The following is a 7635-nucleotide window of genomic DNA, read 5'->3' as shown; positions in this document are numbered from 1 at the left end:
TGCGCTGATTACCTACACCTAACGAGTACAGTGGCGAGTCAGTAAATACGCTCTCGGCCGAGACAGTTGCCGAACCGAGTGGGTGTTTATACGTATTTCACTAGTTAAGTGGCGAGTCAGTTCAGTTTTGATCACGACGCGGACGTCTACAATGGATCGTAAAAAAAAAGAATTTTAACGGGTTTTAAATCGGCTGTTACCAGATATAATTAATGAATTGTGGGATTTATTAGAAATAATAAATAAAAATAATAATTCTTTGAAAAAATACAATGACGAAACGAACGAGTGGCGAGTGGCCGAGTGACGCGACGAGTGCGTGTTTATACCTGCCGAGCGGGATAGCGAGTGGGTACTCGGCCGAGTAAACAAATTGGGATTCTAGTGACTGTCTCGCCGCTCTTCTCGGCCGAGTACTCGGCCGAGCACTCGTTGAAGTGTTTATACCAACCGAGCACTCGGCCGAGGACACTGACTCGCCACTGTACTCGTTAGGTGTAATCGCCGCATAAGCGGTGAAATATTTTATCAAAAAGTAGGTATCCTGAAATTTTGTCAGTTACAAAACTTCAGTATCTAGTAGAACCTTGGCGAAAATAATATTTAAGCAAAAACATATTATATCAGGTATTAACACCCACTCATGAGCAGGGTAGCTTTATGATGGAATTTGTGATAGGATGAGGACGCTTTGCCTTATCCCAAATTTTTTGGGCAAGATTCATCATTCAATTCAATTTTTCAGTGTAATAAAATTGATTGCCCTCTAAATAAATTAAATATATTCATACAATAGGTATACCTATACTAACAAATATGCTTGTAAAGATCACGACAATGGCATTTGTCTAAATCTAAAGGTTCCATCATAAAAATAACCTACTTTTCTTTGTAAAGGTAGGAAAATATTTTTGTATGAATCGCCTATAAAGAAGCTATTTAAGGGAAACCTTTGAAACGAGGTTATGACTGAATTGTACTAAAATGCTAACCACTAAATAAGCAGAATTAGGTACGAATACATTTTGAAGCCAAAATAACCGAATTTTAAAGTATTAAATTACGTAGGTAATTTGGAATTCAGGACGCGATTTGTCTTCATCACATTGAACCCGGATTCAAAATAACTGAATAACTCTCGTAACGAAATATTTGAATTTTGTTTATAAGTTTAATAACTAATAAAAAGTTAATCTAATTCAATCATCCTCAACTCATAATAAATCTACACAAAAGGTTTGAGTACCTACTTATCCTAAAGCTAAATATAAAACAACGTAATCAAAGTAATCAGTTTGTTTCAAAGACTCTTTCGGTAACAAAATAAAATCATCATCATCATCAATACATATAATAAAATTCTAGAAAAGTGGTGTCTGTACAATGAAAATATGTAAAAAAAAATTAGCAGGGGTTATTATTAAATCGATCCCAAACCCAAAACTGTAGTTAAAAAATTTTTTGTCTGTTTGTCTGTTTGTCTGTATGTTTGAACACGCTAATCTCAGAAACGGCTTATCCGATTTCGATGCGGTTTTCACTAATATATTGTGGTAATCTTCATTTAACATTTAGTGTTTATTTCATGTCAATCGGTTCATAAATAAAAAAGTTATGACCATTTTAGTACTCACGGCGAACATTTGCTAAGGCATTCTATGGTACACATACAGTGTACGATAAAACGTAAGTTATCTGTTATACGCTACAGTTATGTCCAAGTGATCATATCGAAAGTCCCCAAGGGTGGGGGGGTAAGCTGAGGTAGTAGGGGGGAGGGGTATTTCTAGGTAAATTTTATACATAAAATGTCCTTTAAATTATGTCGTATTATATTATGTTTTTAACCCCCGATGCAAAAATATGGGTGATAAGTGTTTGACCGCTGTGTGTGTGTGTGTTTGTGCCACCGTAGCTCGCTAGCAGGTAATCCGAATTAGATGATGTTTTTTTGTTAGGCAGCATATTTTCCGACGCTGGTTCTTAAATAAACTGTTTCAAAATCGGTTCATCCATTTATTGTAAGTAGGTATATAGGGGTAAAAGTGGGAATGAAAATAACTAAAGTTGTCGAATATACTTTAGTGATATATTAAATGAAAGTGAACGACCTATCAGTAAAAATAAGTCAAATTTTACCAAAATCGGTTCATCCATTTATTTGATATAGGTATAAAAGTGATAGATAATAAAAAAAGTGAATTTTGACTCAAGTGACATATGAAATGAAAGGGCATGACGTGTAAAGTATAATCCCATCAAAAACATCCTGTAAAAAACCCAAGTCTCGCAGCTCAGTCTTTCTACCGTCAAAAGTTGTGAGATCCATGTAATACCAAGTCGGTTAATCTATTTAGTGTCTACTAGAAGGACCTTCTGTCTTAAGTTATTACATAAGTTATTATCATGCCAATATTAAAAATATTTAACGTTTTAAACAAATAGATCGACTTGGACATCGCTTGATTTGATTATTAGTATGTATCACACTACACAGCACGACGGGCCAGCGACCAACAGGAACGAGAGTTTCAATCGCGTGAGGCGCGAGAGACTAAAGAATCTAATATAATATTGTAATATTCATTTTGTTTTCATGCGATGTCCAAGTCGATCTATTTGTTTAAAACGTTAAATATTTTTAATATTGGCATGATAATAACTTATGTAATAACTTAAGACAGAAGGTCCTTCAAGTAGACACTAAATAGATTAACCGACTTGGTATTACATGGATCTCACAACTTTTGACGGTAGAAAGACTGAGCTGCGAGACTTGGGTTTTTTACAGGATGTTTTTGATGGGATCTCACTTCTTTTTGTAGAGCCTTTCTTTTTGATACCATCTACTTCTAACGAATTTTGTTAAAGGTCTTATGATATTTTCTTATTTTTATATGTAGTCTTCCTCTTTTTCTTTTCCGGTACTACTTCTTGAGCTTCAGCCACAGTTTTTCTCAAAGCCCACTCCCTGTCTCTATGGGCTTTTCTCGGAGGCTTTGATGTCTCAATTTTTGACAAGTCTGGACGGTAAATACTTCTTAATCTGTTGTATTCACAAATTGATGATTCCTGCGCTTTAATACTTCCAAAGTCGACATTAATGAGATGTAAACCGCCCAGACTTGTAACTCTCGAAAGTGCCACGTAAGCTTGACCGGATGTGAACACTGCAGAACCTATATCCATCAGCGCATTACTTAGGCTTAGGCCCTGACTTTTATGTATAGTTATAGCATAGGCTATACATATGGGAAATTGTTCGCGATGAACATAAGCTCTATTAATAATTTCAAATTTAGTTTTGACCGGACCAAGCTCGTATGCATCAGGTTCATTATTAAATGTGATATATATTCTCTTAATTATTTTTGAATTTTCAGGATCAACCTTTACTTTTCGCACTATACCGATAGATCCATTAACTAAACCGAGACTCACGTCAATGTTTCGCCTTAACATGACTTTTGCGCCTATTTTTATAATTATGTTCTTTTCTAGACCTGCAGTCATAGAAGCATCGTCTTCATATTTTTTTATACATTCACGAGCTCTTTTTGTTAGGTACCTGGGACAATCAATGCTATCTATAGCTATAAGATTTATTTCAGGATGTGGGAGAGATCTTAGCATTGCAGTATTTAATTGTTGACACATATTTTTTGGGTAGGTACCTATCTACACCTATTAAATTTATAACCACCACCAACCACCAACTGCATAAATAACTTTGTAATCCCATATATTTATATGGGATTACAAAGTTATTGATGCAGTTGGTGTATTTGGAAAACTGGACCGAAATTACAAAATATTTAAGTTTTCCCATGATTAAGACACTAAACTCTATATGTATTCCAAATATGAAGCTTCTAAGTCTGCTAGAAGTGCCTTGGACTTTTGATGATCGGTGAGTCAGTGAGTGACAAAATTTAGAAACTTTAACAAGTTGTCATTCTTAAACTACTGGTTCAAATTGACTGAAATTTTAAATATTCCGTGTTTATATAATGCCGGATTAGTTACTGAAGATTCAGGTTTCTTGCTTTATCCACAACCGAATTATAGGGGGTCGAAAAAGGCCCGAATTGCTTCGAGAAAAGGATGGTACGGCCGTGCCGCTTTTTTTTTGCTCGACTTGGCGGGGGCACTGCCGTGCCCCCAGATTAGACATATTTAATTAACATCGGTTCATCCATTTACTATACCTATATACAGGGTGTAATCGTTAAGTGTGCACAGGCGATTTTTCCGTAAGTATTACAGATAACAAAAAACTTTAAACTGATATCGAAAGTACTTAACCTAATGAGTAAAATGGCCGTAATAAATTTTTAAAAATAAATCGAAAAAATATAAAAAAAAAATATCTTTAAGCCCTCCCATACATTAAGTATGAAATATGAATATCCCGTATACATTTAATATGAAAGATTTTAGCTTTCTTTTTCTTTTTTGGTTTTTTGCTTTAATTACTTCGCAAATTTGAAGTGGCATTTTCCACGCTTTTTCCGGACATTTTCACGCATTTTCCGGATATTTTCCGGGGATTTTCCGAGCATTTTCTCGACATTTTCCAGGCTTTTTCCGGACATTTCCACGCATTTTCCGGATATTTTCCAGACATTTCCCTGGAATTTTCGGTTATTTTCCGGTATTTTCCAGACATTTCCCTGGAATTTTCCGGTTATTTTCCGGGATTTTCCAGACATTTTCCGGGAATTTCCCATGCATTTACCGGGAATTTTCCGAGCATTTCCCGGGGATTTTCCGGATGTTTCCCAGACATTTTCCGGACATTTCTCAGACATTTTCCGGGGATTTTCCAGGCATTGTACGGATATTTTCCGGACATATTCACGCATTTACCGGATATTTTCCGGACATTTTCACGCATTTTCCGGATATTTTCCTGGCATTTTCCAGGGATTTTCCACGGTTTTCCGGAAATTTCCACGCATTTTCCGAGCATTTTACAGGCATTTTCCGGGAATTTCCCAGGCTTTTTCCGGGGATTTTCCGAGCATTTCCCGGGGATTTTCCGGATGTTTTCCAGACACTTTTTGGACATTTTCCGGGGATTTTCCAGACATTTTCCGGGGATTTTCCGAGCATTTCCCGGGGAAAGAAGAGGGGGACATGGGAGCGAGAGGATAGCCACACCCTGGAAATTTTGAACTCTTCTGTAACAAAGTTTTATAGCTCAGTTTAGTTTTAATTTTACTAACAGTTATTTTGTGTTATTATTTATTTTATTTCTTAACTGTAAAATAATCTGTAAGTACTAATAATTTAGTTGTTTATGGTAGTACGTGTTTCAAGACGTGTTTACTCAATAATTGTGTGTTAAGTAGTAACTACTATGCAGTCACTATTCCACGCGGACGAAGTCGCGGGCACAGCTAGTTTTAAATAATAATTAGTTCTTCAACTATTATATAAATAAAATAGATTTAATTAAAGATTTTGCTTATTAATTTATCTAAACGATTGATGTATCTATCTTATAATCCTTATTTCATCACTAATTTGTTTTTATATTTCTGTGATATTATACAATCACGCTCCTGAAACGATTTAATTTTTAAAAGAAATTCAGTGCATCAATATGAAAATAACGTCATTTTAAAAGCTAGAATAGAGGATTGAAACTTTTTGGTTATTACTTAAATATAAATATATAAATAAGAAATAAGATATGTTTTTGTGTGATTGTGTCGGACATTTGCAGTAAAATACTTAGTGTGAGCTAGATACACATAGTTTATTTGCAACTAGCTGCTCCGCGCGGTTTCACTTCTATCTCGGCTTCGGCTATCTAACACCGAAAGAATTTTTCAAATCGGACCAGTAGTTCCCGAGATTAGCGCGTTCAAACAAACAAACAAAATAAACTCTTCAGCTTTATAATATGTATTAGTATAGAATATAGATTAAATTTGCTAAAAGTTCCACGCGGGTCGCGGACGAAGTCGGCACAAGGAGTACTATAAGTAAATAAAAATAAATAGTTATACTTATTATTTTCTCAGCTATGCGAAGGTTTATTGCCTTTAGCTATTTTGCAAGAGAATTACAAAATATAATCGAACCAATTATAATTTTTCTACAATTAGAAATAAGACGACCATTTATCACACAGAGTTAATTTACACAAAATAAAGATTAAACGAGCCTTACAAGATTAATGACTATTGCATTGATTTTGCAAAATTTTGAGAGTCGGTACAGGTTTTGTAATACATATATAGATAGGTATTACATACTATAATTATCAAGGTTTGATAGATGGCCAAATGTCTAATCGATGCAGCAAATAGTAAATTAAAAACTTCTAGTCAGTTATTATTGCTACAAACAAGGATGTCTGCGATAAAACAGGATCAAGAGAACTGAAAACGTCGACAAATAAACAGACCCCTTCATAAGTAACACACTGACTGCGGGGACGACGCTTCAGGGATTTGAGCATACAAAAATATTCTATGCCCTAGGCCATGTAGGGTATCTTTTCACGAGGCGCATTCAGTTTCCCGAGGACATATTTTAGCAAAGACCAGCTCAAAAGAGGCTCTTTAATTATTCCCGGCGCACGAAGGGACGACTGTGGAAAGGGCCAGGAAGTACTGAAGTTCCCTCGTCTGTTTACAAACGGTGCAATCAAACAAATCGACAACCCTTCGCGTTTTCAACTTGTAAGTGAAGCTTTGAGTGAATAATTGTTTTCACCTTAATTAAGCAACGGAACGTAGGAATTATTAAAATGATATCAGGAGAAAATTCAATCAAAACCTGAGAGCGATGAAGATACGAAAATTAGGAAATATTAAGTAAGTATGTTAAGGTGATTGCAACGATCTGTTCCCAGCCAATATCCCGCTAGATGGCGCTGAATTCTACATTTCTAGTTTATTTGAGTTTTTGCGTAATTGGAATAGTCATCAAACCTAGGAATAGTCATGGCGGTTACTGAATATTATATTTTATTGAAATATGTTATATCATTGCCTTAAAATCCACCCAATTCGGTAAAATTATGCGTTTTAACATCTGTCATTGCATACAGGGTCGTTTACACACACAGACGTATACAAAAATGATAAAGATTTAACTCTAGATGGCGTGAATGTAAAGCGCGTCACACACGGTGAAGATACTACCTATAATATTTTATCTAATCTAGTAATATTTTATATTACAGTATCTTAAGGTATCCGGTATCAGCGTTCTGACCATCATTTTTCTTTTTTCGCTGTAGAACCGCCATCCTGTTACAAATGACCCACAAAGGAGAATGACCACGGGTGGTATCGGTAAAATTTTAGTTGTGCCACGTATTCGTTATATTGTTAATTCCTATTTGTATTTATAATGATCATATGTATCAATATTAAGTCTTAATTAAACCGGATAAATTGAAATAATAGTAAAAGTAAAAGTTTTTCTTTTGAAACATGTATGAACTTTCGCATTAGTAGGAAGTAGGATTGTTATAAAAATAAAAGTTATATTTGTTGGCGTAAACTATTTTATTGTAATTTTGGGAAATAAATAATGTCAAAATTGATTACCTACAATAAAACGCAGTTTTATTTTATTACCTACATTACACTATTGTTTTTTTTTAATCAAAAC

General features: G+C 34.8%; 1 protein-coding gene across 1 annotated transcript in view; it reads right to left on the bottom strand.

The window, feature by feature from the left end:
* Miga (mitoguardin) overlaps positions 1 to 7635 on the bottom strand; it is a 65878-nt gene that overhangs the window by 37417 nt on the left and 20826 nt on the right. The window lies entirely within an intron of this gene.

This window comes from Colias philodice, chromosome 2 (assembly GCF_061535455.1).
Source record: "Colias philodice isolate Cphi_HAF_F1 chromosome 2, ilColPhil1 Martin Lab GWU primary, whole genome shotgun sequence".
Classification (NCBI taxonomy): Eukaryota; Metazoa; Arthropoda; class Insecta; order Lepidoptera; family Pieridae; genus Colias; species Colias philodice.
Note: the sequence above shows the minus strand (reverse complement) of the source record. Positions and strands in the feature narration are given on the sequence as shown.